Below are 19,094 nucleotides of genomic sequence, written 5' to 3' on the forward strand. Positions count from 1 at the left end.
TAGTGGTGGACTTGGCAGTGCTGGAGAGATTGTTGGAGTTGATGATCTTAAAGGTATTTTCCAAGCTAGGTGATTTCTATGATTGTATTCTCTTCAAAGACAGTCTCATTGCTATGTGGCACTATTCTCTTCAAAGATAGTCTCATTGCTATGTGGCACTTGCTCTTCACGTCTTGAAATGCTGACTTTTAGATCTTTTACATAAACCTGTACCACTCAGAAATTTTTTTCTCCTATTCTAGTAGCTCAAGACAATTCAGCCTTTAGTCTGTGATAGTGCCTTCGAAACTATTGAAATTATCCTTTCTAAAACCACAAATATGTGTAACATTAAAATGGAGAGCTTTTTATCTGTTAAGTAGGGTTCCAGAGGTAGTTAAGTTACCCTAAAAACTGGCCAGATGTTGAATCAGGTGTATTTACCCAGAACTGGTAAATTCTGTGTATTTTGATTTCTTTTTCCCGACTCAGTGGTGCTTTGTGCTGGAGCTTGTGTGATTCTATATTGATGCTTGATGACCAAAGAAAAATAAAATATACTTCCAAAATGATAATAGATCATAATACTAATAAGTAGGCTCTTCACTTTGGTGGTGATAGTAAGTCCTTGGTTTCTGACTGCTCCTGGATTCTTACTAGTCAGTTTGGAACTAATGCACTGTCATTTTTCAAGGTTATAACCACCTTGACTTTCAGAAGAGATGAAAATGTCTCCTCCTCATCATGTTCCTATGCTTCCCTTAGAGCAAGGAGCACACTTAGGCCAAAGTATTGAGATGACTAGTTCATCAGGGAGTTGTGTTAAAGGCTTGGTTGTTTCATGATTCTTGTTTCTGGAGGCTGTCCATTCTTGTGGCAGTTCTGAAGACATTTTATGCTTTGTCAGATTCACTTGAACTTCTGATCAGTATTTCCAGCTGTGCATTATAAAGGTTGTATTACCTGGGTGTTTTACTCATGAGTTATTTGTCTCTGATAACTTGGCAGTGTTTCAACCTGTTCTTCCAGCTGCTTGAAATACAGCTGCATTTTGGCTTCTGAAATACTGTAATCCTTATGTCTTGCTCTTCTCCCAGATTCTTAATCCCAATTAGAAGTGATTGAGGAGGATTTGGTTGGTCAGTGGATTCTGGAGAGATATGCTGAATGTGTAGGTGGAATAGGGCGTTTCAATGGCCTTTACTACCATGCAGGGACGTTCACAGGCGGGGCTGTTGCTACAACAGTATGTTTCTGTGTTACATCCTACTTGAGGGATGCCTGGTTAGCTTGACAGCCATGGTAGTGGTATCTCATGGCTACTAAGTGCTGCAGTGGCTGGGCAGTCGCTTGTGTTCTTTTTGACACATTGCATCCAGACTGAGAAGAACCTGTCATGTTGTCTTTCTGACCACTGGGAATCCTACATTGCAGTTTCTTCAGCATGGGCTGGTGTGGTGGAACTTCCAGCAGTGAGCAGGCTACGCGCCTGTTCTTCACAATCAGCCCAGGCCCACTGCAGCTGCTTTTTGAGTAACTGTGCATCCAGATCGCATGGATCTCTGCAATAACTAATGAATTATTATTATCATTATAAACATTTTATGAACTCATTGGGGGAAAGGAAAAAATAAAATCATCTTACTGGCTTCTGTTCAGAAGAATGGTGGCTGCTATACAGTTGTTTTTGCCTTGCTGTGTGAGTTTGGAACAAATGTCTCATTGTTTGGCTCTCAGTACTTGCAGGAGGCAGATGCTGGGCTTACACTGCCTACCACTGCTGTAACTTCTTGCTTGGCTATTAAATATCTGTAAATAGCAGTAATGCATGAGGGCCCCAGCTTGTGACTGGGGTTCTGCTGTGCTGTAATCTGTCAAATTGTGCTTTTTTTTTTTTTCCTTTTTCCATTGCCAGGGAGCTAAATAGCAGAAGTTGTGCTTTGTGACAACTTCTAATGCTGTAAGGTGTGCACTAGGGAAAAGCAAATAAGATAGAAACAGAAAAAAAAAGTTCATATGAAAATGCAAGTAGTTGGAAAAGGTAAACAGTAGGAGAGGATACATGAAAGGTACCCATCAGTGTCTTACTGGCCTTGGCTGCTTGTTCTAAACTGGTAAGAGAAGAATGTGTCCACCCTCATTTGCCAAAGGCAGAGTTGTGCAGCACTGCTTCAGAGCTGTCCTGCAGTACTGAGTAGGAGCCAGAGGGTATTTTACTGTTCATTAGTTCCTGCTGACAGCTTGGAGTTGATGGAATTGGATATTTGTAGAGGATGTGTATGTAGTGCAAGGTTATGAAATGATGGGGTAGCAGTTATCTATCTTCAAATGTTAGCTTCTCTATCCACATTGCATTTCTCTGATTTAAGGGGGTTTGTATTTCCCAGATATACGGGCTTGATGAAGTTGATATGTGATGTTCCTCTGGTGGAATAGCCTTTCTCCATAGGTGCTGAAAAGAGGAGCTTACGGGAAAAAGGGCATTGATTTGTAGAATTAAAAACACAAGCATTTATTTTTCGTACTCAGTTGTGCAAAAGCTTCTGTCCTAGGTATTCTCTTCAAAGACAGTCTCTGATTTCTGTGTGGCACTTGCCCTTCACATCTTGCAGTGCTGACCTCGTCTCTGATCTGAGTTCACTGTGGCTGGGTTTTAGTGATGTTCATTAGTCTTTACTTTCTGAGCCCCTCTAACAAGAAACTGGTGGTGTGTGCTTGACTACTGCCTCAGACTGCTCCTTTTTAATAGCTCCAGGCTTTATGTTCCTGTTTGTCCCTTTCACTGTGGAGTGCTATTTGGCTCTGTCCCTCCTCTCTGCCTCTATTCTCCCTCTAAGAAATCACTGCTTTCTTCAGCCTTATCTGTCAGTTCTATATAGGTCATGTTCAATTCTACATACTCTTTTAATTTTGATTTCTTTGTCTGTCTGGTCTCAGTCAGCTCCTGGCTACAGCATAATTTATTACAAGTGACAGATTCGAAGGAGGAGGAGGTTCATTGCTGTGTCCTATCTCTGCCTATTGTACTGATGGCAGATGATCGTGCTGTGACATTCCTCTGCTTGGGTATTTTAAAAAAGTTCCAGGGTGGAGGAACTGACATGCTCTGCAAATTATAAAACCCAGAGGAGTTTAAAGTAACAGCTGCCAAACGGCTTTAACTCTTTACTTGCCATCTTGGTTTCTGAGGGAGGAATAAGGTTATTTTTGGGGGGGGGGGGGGATTGGACTGCATTGTCAACTGATGAAAATCAGATGCTAACTTTTTATTGTGTGATTCTTTAAAGAGTTAAAACATGACAGCAAGGGTGTTAATCTAGCAAATGTCTTCTGTTCATGTTTTAAACCCAGCATGAACAGACATGGATGTTTTTAATAAAAACCCAGATATTTAATTCCAAGAAATATACAGGTCTTATGCCAGAATAAATGCATCTTGTGATTTCTGATTAATTTTTTATTATTATTATTTTAGAATTATTTCCTCAGGGGCAATTTGTTGTCTTTGGAGCACTTCAGTAATAGTCTCAAGATTTTGTGTATTATATAAACTTGAGATTTCCTTGTCAGTAATCTATGTTTATTTGAATTTCTGAAAGCTATTACAGGCACCATCAATAGCCTGTACTTGATTTTTGGATTACTGATTTTTCTGTTTTTAACTTCCCCACACATATATTTCTTTAGTCTAATAGGTCTGTTTTGTCTTCTTTGCTTTTAACCTGGAGCAGGATGGTTAACTGCAGAACATAAAAAGCAAGTATTTGCTAGCTGAAAGTAAAGAGAGGCTGTCTCATTTCTCCTTTTGGTGTGCAAAATGACAGCATGTTTTCAGAGTGAGTTGCTTGCCTACAAGGTTGCAGTTAGTGCTTGTATGCAGAACAGAAGCGGAACTAGGTGAAATTCATTAGTGTTAGATGTCGTATCAAATGGCCCTTCTGCCATCCTATCTGCACATGTATTACTGCAGAAATTACAGGTGGTGTGCAAGATGCAACCACAATGCTCTTTGCAGATGGGGAGAGGTAATAAAGTGCAGCAATATGTTAACTTCTGTGTTTGACCTAAATATGTTTGGAACACTGTTTTGAATATGAACAGTGAGCCTGATGAAAGTGTAGGAGTATGGGGCTGGAACCGACTGGATTGTCATCTCTATAGCAGGTGAGCTCATCTTGAATCTGACTTACCTCATCTTGAAACTGAGCTCTGCTTGATTCCACCATTTGTGAATTGGAGGATGCTTCAAAGCATTTCACTGTTACAATAATATTGTGTTATCCAGCTCAAACTTTACAATACTTTTCATCTGCAACAGCAACTAAAATAGTTAAATCGTAGCTCATGAGTGACCCAACAGCTTGATGCATCTGGTTGAGTCCAGTGAAAGTCATAGTTGTACAAAATAACCTCATGTTTGGTGTAAGGTAAAAAAAAAGAATAAATTATAAGCTAAAAATTGGGCATGGGGTCTCTGCCAGCAGATGCTAGCCACAAGTGTTCAGAAAAGCAAGCAATCAATTCCTATCCAGTTGGTATTCAGGAGAACCTGGGTAACTGAACTGAAGTGATAAACTGGTGTGAACCACATACTCCCTCATGCTTTCCTTCTTCAGTCTTACCCAAATGAATGTAGCTTGCACGTGGTCCTGTTTCTTAGAATGATAGTATTTTAGACTAGCTTGTGAATCAGAAAACCAGCAGGTAGGCTTGCAGGCATAAAGATTTTCTCCATGTCTTGGACAAAGTTGGCTTTTCAACTTGTACATACCTCAGTACGGTTACACTGACTTTAATATTGAGACAAGACGAATTGGGAAGGGGAGAGGGTGGTTAACATCCATCAAACTGGAGAGAGGAAGGCACTGAAATAGCAGGGCACTAGGATTACAGAATCACAGGAGTTTTGAGGATGGGAGGCACTTCTGGAGGTCATGTGGTCCAGCCCCTGCTCAAGCAGGGCCGCCTAGAGTCAGTGGCCCAGGATTGTGTCCAGTTGTCTTTTAAGTATCTCCACAGATGGAGACTCCACAGCCTCCCTGGACAACCTGTCCCAGTGCTTACTCACCCTCTCAGTGGAAAACGTGTTTCCTGATGTTCAGAGGTAACCTCTTGTGTTTTAGTTTCATTGCTTCTGGTGCTGTCACTGGCCACCACTGAGAAGAGCCTGGCTCTGTCATCTTCACACTAAAGTAGGAAGTGAGGAAAAACTGTGACTATATGGTGTTCGCATAACTATGCCACATTAAAAGTTCTTTTTACCAAGTTATATTTGGCTGGAAGATGCTGCTACTAATGACCAGAAAGGGTGAAAAGACACTTGTGTTTGGAAAAATTATTAAAATTTTGCTAATTACTCATTCAGTATAAGATATGTATTGGAAATGAAGCCTTTCATGCTTCCTCGATATTATAAGTTCCATACAGAGCCAAGAAGTTGCCTGTAAGCCAGGTAATTTTGAGTGAAGTTGTATTGTTTTCAAAGCATTTGTTACTAAAACATGAACAGTAAAGACACAAGGTGAACAGCCAGGCAATTAGGATGTTTAACAGTTGCCTGTGATCTGAAGTATCTCAAGGAAAATGTTTTCACACTACATCTGTCTGTCCAGAGTTCTGGCTCTGCTGGCTATGTAGAATTTAATATACAGTGAGTTGTAGTATTACCCTGCTTGTATGCTTGGGTTTTCTTTATTTATTTTTTTTTTAGCCATAGGTGGCATCTATATCTTATTTGATAAGCAATTTTATATCATACTCCTTACACTGTTTCCTCCTTACAGTTAAGATACAATCATATTATCTTTCCAGATCTAGCAGAATCAGCTTGGGATGTTGCAGCAGGTAGATTTTGCTATTCTGCAGTTTGGGTAACTTCAACTGATTTTCACCAGAAGCCTGTTGGCAGTATTGGTGGATGGAGTCACTGCCTGGCTGCTTTTGTGCTATTGTAGATGAGATGTGCTCAAGTAAGCTCTGCAGTTCTTCAGCTGTAGGAGCAATAATATGGAGATGAGGGATGGTGCTAGGCAGCTTGGGTATGAGCATCCTCAACTGCTCCTGATGTTTGTGAATACACTGTTTTTCCTACCCTTTGGTACCCATGGTGAGTAGCTGTAATAATAGTGTTTGATCTCATTCAAAAAGCAGTCTTATTCTTTAGGCTAATCAGAAGTGGATGCTATTTACCTATCCAGAAAAGGTTGCTGTTGCTAGCCTGAGCTCACAGCTTTGCAAAGCCACATGGGATTTTGCTTTTTCTCTTGTGTTAGTTTTTGCCACCTGGCACAGCTCCAGTACATTCAATTTTCTCTCCTTTTCCAGAAAGGAGGAAACAGCCGCTTCAGGCCCTGAATAATCATATAAACATCGGTGTGTGATGACTGGAGATAAATGAATTCATTTCTTGTTTCTGTAATGTTCATTGCTATCTAGCTTTTGAACTACAGATGAACTTGCTCAATCACACTTTTTTTTTTTCTTCTCATGGCATAGTTAACTTAGTTTTCCTCTAGTAAAGATTGCTCATAGAAATCATTTTATAGGATAGATTCCATCAGCATTTCTGAGTATATTGCCATGTTCTCTTTTGACTTTCAGCTTTGCACTATCAGTGACCTGATGCTGCATCCCAGTACTTGCAAAACTTAGCTGTCTATCCCCCATTAAAAAAAAGGGGGACATGGGGTGGAGGGGAGAAAAAAGATTTCTCAAGATTTCATGATCAAGCTGGTTGTGTCATGGCCACACTGTGCCATCCCCAGGTTAATCCATATGACCTGCTGCTTTTCTTCAAGAATTCTGGAAAATATTTTGGATAATAGCACGTGTTTGACCTCGTGAGCATAGTAAGAATTACTGTCACTGCCTCTTGCTCAAGAGGAGTTGTAGCTGGAAATTCACCATCAGAGCCGGAGACTTCTGCAGTAGGTGTCCTGTCTGCTGGAGCTTCTCTCAGGGTTACACCCTGCCTTCATGGTTCTGGAGTTCAGACCACCTTTTAAAAGCACTTTTATTGTTTTTGTAATTTTGGATAACTTTTTGCAAAGTTATAAATCCGGAAGACTTGTATGCATGGAAACATCACAGTTCAAACTATTACATCATTTATTATTGTAATGCTGCACTTTCAGTTGTTACAGATAGGAAGTTAATTTTCAAGTACTTTCCTAAACCTTTTTATCCCAAGATCTTTGTATTCTTTTGCTTCCCTTACTGTCCTTTGTGTTCTGTGGTCTCAGTTACGAAGTTCTGTTTTTCTTACGGAGTTGAAATGCTCTTTTTAAAGCTGAGAAGTTGATTATCAGAAAAGTATATGCTTTCTCTATGCTCTTGTTTTGTCCATGGCAGTCACAAAGCAAATGTCTTAATATTAAACAACATAAATGCATCCAGTCATAGAGTCATAGAATGGTTTGAGCTGGAAGGAACCTTAAAGATCATCTGATTCCAACCCCCCTGCCATGAGCAGGGACATCTTCCACTAGACCAGGACACAATCAGCCTGACCTTGAATGCTTCCAGGGTGTGGGGCATCTATTACCCCTCTGGGCAACCTGTCCAACTGTCTCACCACCTTTATAGTGAAGAATTCCTTCCTAATAATCTAGTCTAAATCTACCCTCTTTCAGTTTAAAGCCATTCCCCTTTATCCTATCACTGCATACCCTTATAAAAAGTCCCTCTCCAGATTTCTTGTAGGCCCCTTCGCAGATTGGAAAGCTGCTTTGAGGTCTCCAAGCAGCCTTCTCTTCTCCAGGCTCAACTCTCTCAGCCTGTCTTCATAGGAGAGGTGCTCCAGCCCCCTGATCATCTTCATGGCACTCCTCTGGACTCCATGTCTTAGGCTTAGCATATACATTAATGGTCTTGAAGTAAGTGGTTTCATAGTGCGTGCAATAATCCAATAACATGGGAAAACATATTTATTAGGATCACTTTTTAGCAAAGTTTGAATCTTTAGTTTTTACTTGTAGTCTTACATCTAACTTTTAACTTGGTAAAGACTTCAGTGTGTCTTGAGATTGCATTTGTATTTAGACTTCTGGAACTTATGCCTTGGGTTTTGGGGTTTTGTTTGGTAGGATTTTTTGGGGGGAGGGAGGTGAGGGTTTCTTGTGTTCATGTGTGTGTGTTTGTGGCATGCTTTTTTGTTTAGTTGGTTCTGGGTTGTTTGGGTTTTTTGTTTTGTAGGGAAATTGTCATTTTATATTGTCTGCTCTTTTATTTCTAAGAGTCGAAAAATGGCTGTGATGAAGAACATTTGTGACTGTTTTCGCTTATTTTCTACAAAGCCAAATTTTTGATAGACTCTTGTAGAAGCTGTTTTGGATCTTTCTCTCATAACATGTTAACACTACACATAAGCTTCAGTTAATATTTAATGGGATAATGGTACTGTTCCTCTTAGGCTTATGGAGCCCAAACCTTTCAGTACCTGAAGTACCAAAGATGCTAGTAGTGTTTCATGAGGATTTTGTTTTGCATGTGGGATCACAAAAGTATTCCTATGTGACCAAGTGTACTAGCCTATGAATAGGTACTGAATATTTTTACCAGCGTTTTTTTGTTCACATTTCTAATGATAAGATTTCTAAAGGTTTAATTTTATAACATTCTTTACAACATGAGGCACTGTATTACAGTGTGGATTTATGGCTTTTGGGACCAATAACAAGAATTTTTAAGTTGGAGGCTCAGCAGTTGGTAGTTACAGAGGAAGAAATAGATACAAGAGTATTGGTCAATCACAGGGTGTTTTATGAGCCACTAAAGTGATTTTGCTATGGAAAAAACAAATGTGACTGCAGAATGTGTTGGATGAGTTCTTCTCAGCAGCAAGAGTGATATTAATGCTGTCGTAAAGACATTGGCAGCACCTTCTCTGAAATTCTGGATTCTGTTCTCACTTGGAAGAGGGTAGTTCAAACCTTTGAAAAAACATTTCAAACTGGGAAAGCAAAAGAGGGTGCATCTCAGTGGAGAACAAAAGGAAAAAAAGGGACTTGGGGAAAATGAAGAGTGAAATGTGATTGCTGTCTGCAGATACAGAAAGGACCTCTTTAAGGGAAGAGTGACACTTGAGAGTTTGGCCATGAGAAATGAGAGAAATGGGGTTCTGGCACAGCAGCTAGCTGCATAGGGGTGAAAGATGTGTAATTACTGTTTTTAAAATGCCACTTGAAAAGCTTGTGCTTTTTTTTATTGCATATAATTCTTGTGAACAGAGGCCTGGAAATGACTACACACATGATCCCTTTATGTCGTTTCTTCTAATTTAAAGCATTCCTAACAAGAACAACTGAAAAAAATTAAAAACACAGGAAGATGCGGTAGTGCAATGAAGATCAAGATAAAATATTTTTCCTTTGTTTTTCATTTTTGTTTTTTTCAGTGGAATACCAAAAAAACCATCCTTTTTCTAAAAATGGCTTGAGGTGACCCAATATTTAAATAAAAAACTAAAACCAACACAAGATTTTGAAAAAGTTGCTCTCTAATTTCTTGGGATTTATACTTCCTTTTGTTTGTGTATTGAAGTTTATTAGGGATTGCATGTTAGTATTTCTTGATAATTCCTGTACAGGTTACTTTAAGTGTAAGTAATTTTTGTCCCTTCTTACTGCAAGAGAACTTGTAGCTTTATTCAGTGCACATGGGAGGTCATTACTGTGCAAATAAGGGACTGAAAGGATAAATAGTGTAATTGCATTTCAGTGCCAACTTGAATGACTGAATATGGAAGAATTCACTTTCTTGTTTGTGGTGGGTTTGGTGGTGGTTAATCACTAATGCAAATGACTGGATAGCAAGAGGAATATGAAAAACAATCCAAACTTAAATGCAGCTCCTAATCTTGGGAAAAGTTAAATGGCTGTTTAGATGTCTATTCTATGATACCACAAAGGTGTGGCTACTGCGGATGTTGCCTTAATGAGTTGATGGAATTAAATTTATATGGTGGTGGCTGTGTTCTCCAGCTTGCAGAACCTCAGTTTGTGGGTTTCTTCGTGTGCTCACTTGTAGTGTAAAAGACTTCGGTGATGAAGTGGCAGAGGTTGAAGCTTTAAATAGGTTATCCAGGTATTCTCAACACTTGGATAAGAACAGAGAGCTCCTGTAAAGGTTAGAGAGCTAATTGATGCAGTGTTTGGTTTAATGTTATGACCAGCAGCAGAGATCATTAAGAATTTTAGAAACATTAGATTCATTTGATGCAAGAATGCTTTAGGCCATGGAATACCCTTCTTCATGGAGTGTCCCACATGTAGCTAAGTCTGACCAAGCTTACTGCAAATAACTATTCAACTATTTTTTAATAATGTTTTCTGGTTTAGCTAATTTTCAGCCAAAGAATATTGTTTCTACATTTGGTTTGACAAAATTTAGTTATTAGTTGAAAACCGATCCCAAGTAAAATTGCAGCTATCAGGAAAAAAAGCAGGTATCAGGAACATGTCCTTTTTCTGCTATGTGACCTTGTTTTTTGTCTTGCTTACTGCTCCAGCATGGTACATACAATCCCCTATGGCTTGCCTGCAAGTTGATCTTTTCCTGGATGGTTCTCTCAAGGAGTTTCCTAGATTTTTCTTTTTTTGGGGTATAGGGGTAAGTTAACTTTTTTTTTCTCCCCCTGATTTTTCTTCTTTTTCCATTGCTTCAGAACTTTGTTAGGTCTTAACAAACCATAAAAATGCCACCTCATGGCAGCTGTGCTTATCTACAGAAAAGGTAGATTCTTCAACCTAGGTCAGTGAACTAAGCAGTTCTTTGCCTGGGAAAGTTTTTCTCTTTAATCCTAGTAAAATGAATGTGGGAAGTATTTCCTGATTATCCAGATAACTCCCTCATGGGGAGTTTGTTGGTAACCATGGGGCATCTTAAAGGATATATGTTGTGAGCAACATTTACCCTCTCCCAGAATAAAAAACTGAGTAAGAAAAATTGATACACTGATACTGCTGCATATGTGAAAGTCAGGGTACAACTCCACTTGCCTTGACCCCAATCACTCATCTGTCTTCTCTGCCACCTTTTGGATCTACTGGTACCATCACTACCCACTATACCAGTGACCTGGGTTAAAAACAAGTCCTGCCCATCTTAATTTTTTACTTAAGGTTTGTTAACCAGCCCATGTTTGTGGGAAAGTGGAGAGAATTAAAGGCCTGCAAAACTCTTGAGTGCTGCTTTACCCTGGTTAAGTCCTTCCTGGAACAACATCTGAAGAAGGTCTCTTCTTGCGCCAGCTGGAATTTTGTTTTCCCCCCGTCAGTTCTTATAGAATTTCCTTTATTGACTAGACATACTTGGCAGACGGAGCCCCATCTGTCATGATACCATTATCTGTTGTATTTCTAAGTTTGCCCTCACTTGTAATGCTTGTGAGATTACTTTGGCATTGTTCTTAATTGTTCCTTGGACTGCTTGTGGAGTTATAACCTTGAACAGTGAATTAACTCTTGGGAAACTGCATAATTTATTACATGATTTTTATGTAAGACAATACACTTTCCCCTGTTCTTTACTCTTTTATTTTCATATATGTATGTTGTGCAACTCTTTTTTTAATTGGTCTGACTTTGTCACTTTCTTGCCAATCTGCAGTATTGAGCCAATGACAGAGGCAAATACCATACAATAGTGGTCTGATCTGCTGTGGCAGATCCTGTTTGCATTCTTTAATGAATGTTTTGTTTGGTTGGTTTTTTAAATACATCTGTTGGTTCAAAGTCTGATTTACCTAAATCCAAACCACACAGAAATATTGCAAATTACTTCATGACAATCGAGTATTTTGAGGCTGAGTGTAGATGTAAGTTGTATCTAAAAGCATAAATGAGTGAATGACCGTTGGGTTTGATGAGGTGAATTGTTTTAATTACTTCAGTAGTCACACTAGTAAATTGCAGAACCCAACAAAAGATAACGCAGTTTATAGGTCATTGGTTCAAGTTCAGCCCATATACATCATTCAGGAGTCCCTGATCTGTGAAGTAATATTCACCGCTACCATTAAAAAAACCCCACCCAAACTGCCTGAAGGCACATTTCAGTGGTTCAGCCTCATTTCCCAGCTTTGATACTTGTTTTTTGTCAAAGCAGTGACTGAGTTCTGTCACAGAGGATCTGTCAGGTGGACTGTACCTACCCTCTGGCTCTGGATAACCCTAAATTTGTATGGCTAAAACCCATCTCACACCCTGGGACAGAAATCAATAGGTTAGTCAATTCTCTGCCTTGCTTGTGAGTTAAAGGACATTCTGCCCTGTGTTGTAGCAGGGGAATAATTGGCAAATGCTTGTTTTGTTGAGGACAGTACAGCCCTGTTTTTCTAGAAGTTCATTCACTAGTGGACTTGGTTTACTTTTAGTACTTTGCATACTCTTTGTTATATCTTGACAAGGACAAAACGACTGGCTGGGTAAGAGGATATCTGCCTTGAAGTGGTTAGTTAAGGAACTAGATGATAGTTCATGCTCCACTGTGGTTGTTGCTTTTGCTGTTAAGATATAACTTACCGTGCTTGACAGTGAAATACATAGAACTTGACTCTGTAGGCTTCTAGAACTGCTTGGGGCATAGCTTCCTTATTGGATAGGCTCGTTATATTGAGAAAACATCCTTTTCAAACGTCTCATGGCTCAAGAGGTTACAACATTCCTCTGGTTCAGTGGCTGCAACTGGGATGTCCAGTTGTCTCCTTATACCAGCCATATGTTCATTTTGTGCTGTTTCTAACCTGCTGAAGATATACTCACTGGCAAGATGATTAGCACTTGTGGAATATGGAAAAGTTGATATTTAAAGTCACTACAACAACTGTCATGACTCATGACAGGGACATGAATTTACAGAGTAGACATGTGAGGACTATTGACACATTTTTGTCTGTGTACCTCAGCAAAGGTGCAGCCCATCAGATATTTCAGGCTCTCATGTGTCTGTTAATCAGTTACTGAAGTTAATTGTAATGACTGTTGATCTGCCTGTCCTTGTAAATGCTCAGCTGTTTTGTAGCTCTGGTGCATATGCTGCAGATATTGCAGTGAGACTGAGCCCCATCTTGTCTCTTGGTAGTATGTATGCTCCTGAAGTACAGAAATTAAACTTTCTTTGTAGAATCAACGCCAGGGATGCAGCAATTTGAGTAAAACATGCTCTTTGCAGCTCTCTGCTGCCTTTTTATGTGAATTATGTTGCTAAGTAGAAAAAAATACAGCTTGTAGTTGGACAAAAGAGTGAGGAAAATAGATCTATCTGAAAAAAATGAAGTATCTTTAAGTCAGAATCTCATCTTGAACCTTATGAAGGTCGTCATGCACTAGTATTCATAGCAGTGAATGCACTAGTATTCATAGCTCCTTCTTTCACCCCCTACACACACTCTCTTTTTAGTAACAAGTCAGGGCTCGAAAAGAGTAGTAAGTGGCATTCGTGAATCCAAAATGTAGATCTGTCCCCACAGTGTTAATGTAAAGTTGGAGAATTACCTCATAGGATCATGAGGCTACTAAAAGGATAAATGTCTTTACTTAACGTACCCATGAAGATTAACATTCTTAGTGGTTTTCCTTCTGTCCAGTAAGTATAGCCGTATTCAGACAGCATTTATAAAGCTACAGAGCAAGGCAGGTGGCTGAATAAACAGGCTTGTACACCCTCTAGGTCTTTCTAACTGAAGTTCCCTTAGAGAAAAGGACTGCCTTAATGGTTCATTTCCGTGACATTCATCCTTTCTGTGGTGTGTGTTGCCTGATCTGGAGTCCCAAATGAGATGGCATCCATGCACTGTTGCAGAAGAAACTAGGAATAGTTCTGATACAGCTGAATATGGGGTTCTGTCCTTTACAAGTTAACTTGCTTAAATTGCCGATTTTGTTTGTACTTGCATGTCCTCAATATCTTGGAGAAAAAAAAATTGACCAGTTTAAAATGGAAAAATAATAAAATTATACCTCAAAATCCTGTATACTTTGCTTCCATGTGATAACTGCATCAATTCCATTTTCCATTCTATTGCATGCCAAGAGGAGGTTTGTGTCCTCAGGAGAAGTAAGTAAACTGCACATTCTTTCCTTTTGTCCCTTTCCCAGACCCAGCACAAGGCACATGAGGGGTTGAAAGCTGCAGTATTCTTGTATGTTGTATACCCAGGAATAAAACTTCCCTTCAGACAAATGCTTATGCAGATCACTGAAGACATTTTTCTGAAGATTTAAATTTGTTCTTTCTGTTCTCTTGTTTTTCCCTTCTTCCAAAAGTAGGTTGTCCCACAAGTACTATGTGGCTTATAATGCAGGCTAATGTGGTTGGGAGCCATTCCTACATTCAACAAAAAAGTCTAATTTAAGGCATCCATCCAAGCACTTTCCTAAGTATTTACCAAAATGATGGAAGTTTTGATCATGTACAGCCTTAGAAAAGGATCTTTTTAAAAAGCCAATAAAAAACAAGGTAGTGATCTAAGCCAAATTAAGTTGGCTAAATGTGAAAAACTATATGCATTATTTAAAAGAAGAGACAATTAAGCAGTGCAGGTTTCATTTATATTACTCTTGGCAGGTAAGTGGTATTGCCTTTGCATCACTGAATTGCCTTTTCCCTTCCTTGTGTCATGTTGACTTGTGAGCAACCATATTAACTTCACTTGAAAGTGAACATTTCGTTGCTCTCTCCCTGTTTGTGTAAAACATACTTTTAATGAGCACACACACTTAGCTGTAACAGATTGAAAACAGAAGGACTCTCACAGTAGAAAATTTGTATTTTGAAAGTTTGCCCACTACTATTCTTTGTATCCTATGGTAAAGTAATGCACTGTTAACAGCCCTGGCTTCTGCTTGTGGCTGGGCTTTTTTTTTTTTCTTTGAGGGGGAGAGAATGACTGTAATTAAGGTGATATACCCATTATATTCACATACAGGAACTGTTAAGTGGGGTACTTTTATCTTCAACTAACATTTAATGTGTATGTTAAATGTCAAATGAAATTGAGGTGCAAACGCAGTCATTATTGGAAAGGTCTTGAGGAGGCATCAGGCTTGAAAGCACTCCAAGGAGAAATGGAACCCAATTGATTTTAAAAAGCGTCTTGATGCAGATAATGTTCTCTGTTAAGCATTGAGGGAAAACAGATTGTTTTTTAAACCAGTTTCCAGGCTGCTTTAGTGTTATGTCTTTTCCATACTACTCTTTCACTGTATTTTCTCAAAGGACGTATTTCAGCAAGATCACTCTTTCAAGATGGTTTAGAATAAGATCATTTATTGCAGCAAAATTTGACTGAGGAGTGTTTCTTGCTATATAAAACTTTACAGTATCCGCTTTGCTTTCTCTTTTAAATACAGTGGACAGCAGGTAAAAAGCATATGGTTGCAAGATATGGGACATCATATCACTACTATGCTTTTCTTGGTGTAACTAAAAGGAGAGGGGAGCATATCAAATGCAGGAGTCCTAATTTTGTAGGCAGGCTTGTTTATTATCAATGTGTGTGTGGATTGACTTAGTGAAGATGCCAGGAAAGTTGGAATTGGACTGTCTGAAAGCTAGAATATCACTTGATTTCATTGCCACAGTGTATTCTGTTAATTAGGAGATGATTTTCCTAGAAAGCTATGTGGGTTTTGTGCATTGCTTTCCTGATACCTCATAGCAGTATCAGTACTGATAACAGGCTGATTAACTACATTTGTAGTAACTTTGTAGTGGTCAGAAAGCTAAGGGAGATAATACCACTGAGGGTTAAGGATTGCTTCTTGAAATTGCTTTAAACTGGCAAATAATAGTTTGCTCTCTTTGACATCTGTTAAATAAATGAATACAGCTGAATTTAAGTCAACTAAAGGGAATGCTGCTCTGTTAATCAGACTCCTTTTCCCCTTTGCTTACCAAGTACTTCTTGGAGAGACAATTTGACTACAGACTGTTTCCCCAATTGCCATGAGATTTTTCTGCATAAGTTTTCATGTAGATAATGGAATCTTTTTTCCATATCAATTTTAAGCTTGTATGGGTATTTAACTTGCTTGCAAATCAAAGTACCAAAATAAGCATACTGTATTCCTTACATTGTCACTGGAGGAATGCTGACCTTCCCTGGAGGTGTTGAATTTGAATGCTTCTGGCAGTCTAAAACATATGATATAAAACTCCCTCATTGTGTTTCCAGTCCAGGATTTTTACACTTAGAGCTTTTTTGCAGCACTTCTGATCTGCAAGGAAAAGAAGTCAGAATAAGATAAAAGACCTGAAAGGCAAGTCAAATGCCAGGCAGTTGCAGTCCTGCATTGAACAGTCATGCTGCTTGCTGCGGGGTTAGGGTTGGAAAGGGCCTTAAGATCATCTAATTCGAATCCCCCTGCCATGGGCAGGGACACCTCCCACTAAACCATGTCACCCAAGGCTTTGTCCAACCTTGAACACCGCCAGGGGTGGAGCATTCACAGCTTCCCTGGGCAATCCATTCCAGTGCCTCACCGCCCTCACAGTAAAGAACTTCTTCCTTATATCCAATCTAAACTTCCCCTGTTTAAATTTTAACCCGTTACCCTTGTCCTGTCACTACAGTCCCTAATGAAGAGTCCCCCACCTCAGTAGGCCTGTATAGACGCAGAAGACCACTGTGGTACAACTGTCGTGCTCACAGCACCGTCTGTCAACCATCGGTTCGTGGTGTGTGTTTGACAAGGGGGAAAGGTGAATCTTCTCAGAGTTCTGCTTCTGGCTCTGTTGTTGTAGGATTTCACACTGAGGCCATTTTTTTGTCAATGGGCATGCTGTGCATGGATGGTGTGATTCAAGCATCCGTGCCACATTGCTGGATCCATACTGAGGTGTGACATTTTTCAATTTCAAAACGTACTGTGTTCATATGATACTGAATAAGTATTCTGATACTGAGAACCTTACTGTCAGATACAGTTAAGTTTTTGCATGACACTTACAGTTAAATGACCACCAGATTGAATGGTGCTGAATTAAAATTTGTCTGAAACTGTAGTATGATTAAGGCCTTTCTGGTTGGGTTTCTTGGCTCTATATTAATACCATATGATGAAGTGTTCTAGCCCTGAAACAAAGCCCGCATGAAGTGGAAACTGGTTTCTTGATTTAACTGCAGGAAAGTTAGTCCTCACTCTTCCTTATGCATCTGGGCCAATACTTCTATTGAAGATGTAATGCATAAGGAGTAATGCATAAAATCCACACAATTTTTTAGGAAAATGATCTCCTAATTGGAATTAAGGATATATTCCAGTGAAATTAAGTATATTCTAATTTTCAGGTGCTTCAGTTCTGCCTTGTCTTGGCTGAAAAAAATGATAAACTTCCTATTTAATTGTTTGCTTTTTAATAAATGGCACACTTCCAATACTGTTTCTCCTGCAGGAAAACACAATATTGGGATAGGTGATGTGGTTGTATCACTAAAAGCTGTGAACTATATGAGGGTGTATACTAATAGGTTGAATTCCTGTGGTGACCAAGGTTTACTCTCTCTTTGGCATAGAGCATGACAAAAGCAATAGGTGCACAGCAGCGGGTTTTTTAGTGCATGCCGTGCTGTGGTGAACTGTTGCCTTCTCCTCCCTATAACCACAGATGCAAGTAGCAACTCTCAGGAGGGAAACTGCTGCTTTTAAAACACCACCCACAGACTGAATTTTCCACACTGCAGAATCTCAGCAACCTATTATGTGTTTCACTAGCTGTCAGGGTGTTGACTGTGAAAGTTCATAATGTAAAATTAAAAACTCTGTATCCTTGTCAAAAAGCTGCAAATCTGTTACAAGGGAAAAGAAACCAAAGCATAGTAAAATATGCTGGTGATCTGCATGACCTACCCCAGTAGCAGCCACCTTTGTTTTTTGTTGAGGTGCTGGGTAAGTTTATAGGTCTTCCAGTCAGCCTAAAGCCCTGCTGAGAAAGCAGGGATCTCCTCAAAGGAGAAGAAAAGTCAAGAGTATCTTTCTTGACTCGTATGGCCTTGGCTTCAGGGTGGCTGTTTTCTTTTGCCTGGTTTTGCAGTGTAACCCAGGGTTTCTTGTGCTGCTGAGGCTGATTCACAAAAAGTGTCAGCAACTCATCTTTGCTCACAAACCAGACAATAACCACTGATCAAAATGAGCCCAGTCAAAAGCATTACTGTGTAGAACTCACCTTAGATTTTTCAAATTGTCTGTGGGCATCAGGGGTGTTTGTTTTAAGGCTGAGTAAGAAAACCCTCAAACTGTGCCTTTGGGACTTGAGTGGGATGAGCCCACAAGGTGGTAGAAGAGTGGTGGAAGAGTGAGTTGTTCTTGGTTCCCCATCTGCTGCTGGGTCTCTTGGTTTCAGTAATGAGAGGAAATCCGTTTTCAGCACTCCCACGATGGTTCCTGTGTTGCTGTGGCAGCAAAGCAGGGTGAGAGTTGGCTGCTGAAACAGGCACATGAGGGGCTCTGCAGTGAAAAATGAAGGCAGTGATTAGTGCGTCACCAGATTCCTGCGTGTTCTCTCAAAGTGGCTGTCATCCTCAGCCCACTCACCCCACTGTGAGCCCTCTGGAGCTAGCTATGAATAAGAGGCATTGTGAGCATTCCTGCCAGGGAGGCAGTCTTCCTTTCAGCACAATGGAGAAATATTTCCATGTGGTCACCATGCAGTTCACAGAATTTCAAGCACTTATCAATTGCTTTTATTAAAAATTGGGGGGGGGGGAGGCTAATAAAAACATCTGTTTCCCTGCAATCACCTGGTTTTCTGTTTTCTGTTGGTCCTGTAGGTCATTCTTTAGAATCTGTGTCACATTTCCCTGGAGGAGCAATGTAGGAAAGAGCATGTTGGCTAGACATGTCAGGCTCCTTGGCGTGAGGAGTGTCTAGAACTGAGAAACTTCTCCCACGTCTGCCTGTAGTCTGTTCCCTCAAACCCCAGGAGAGCTTGTCATCCTTTCTTCCATATAAAACTTCCAGTCACCTTCCTATCTGACTGGGCAGAACTCAGGCTGGGAACTGGAAGGGTCTAGTCACTTGGTGAAATTCACGGCTGTTTTTCCTATATTAAAACTACGGTTAAAGTGGTATTATTGGAATTAAGCTTCACACACAACAGATGATTTAGAATTTTTA

At 39.8% G+C, this 19,094-nt stretch overlaps 2 protein-coding genes and 1 long non-coding RNA gene across 5 annotated transcripts in view; 2 read left to right on the forward strand and 1 right to left on the reverse strand.

Moving 5' to 3' along the window:
• Positions 1-19,094, reverse strand: part of OLAH (oleoyl-ACP hydrolase) — a 221,580-nt gene that overhangs the window by 81,229 nt on the left and 121,257 nt on the right. The window lies entirely within an intron of this gene.
• The window catches only part of FAM171A1 (family with sequence similarity 171 member A1), a 96,828-nt gene that overhangs the window by 20,515 nt on the left and 57,219 nt on the right, over positions 1-19,094 (forward strand). The gene's annotated exons all lie outside the window — the stretch shown is intronic.
• Positions 1-19,094, forward strand: part of LOC133276964 (uncharacterized) — a 36,926-nt gene that overhangs the window by 16,984 nt on the left and 848 nt on the right. The window lies entirely within an intron of this gene.

This window comes from Pezoporus flaviventris, unplaced genomic scaffold, assembly GCF_033815535.1.
Source record: "Pezoporus flaviventris isolate CSIRO_AGI_PZ_B2104156 unplaced genomic scaffold, CSIRO_AGI_Pfla_v1 ptg000047l, whole genome shotgun sequence".
Taxonomy (NCBI): Eukaryota; Metazoa; Chordata; class Aves; order Psittaciformes; family Psittacidae; genus Pezoporus; species Pezoporus flaviventris.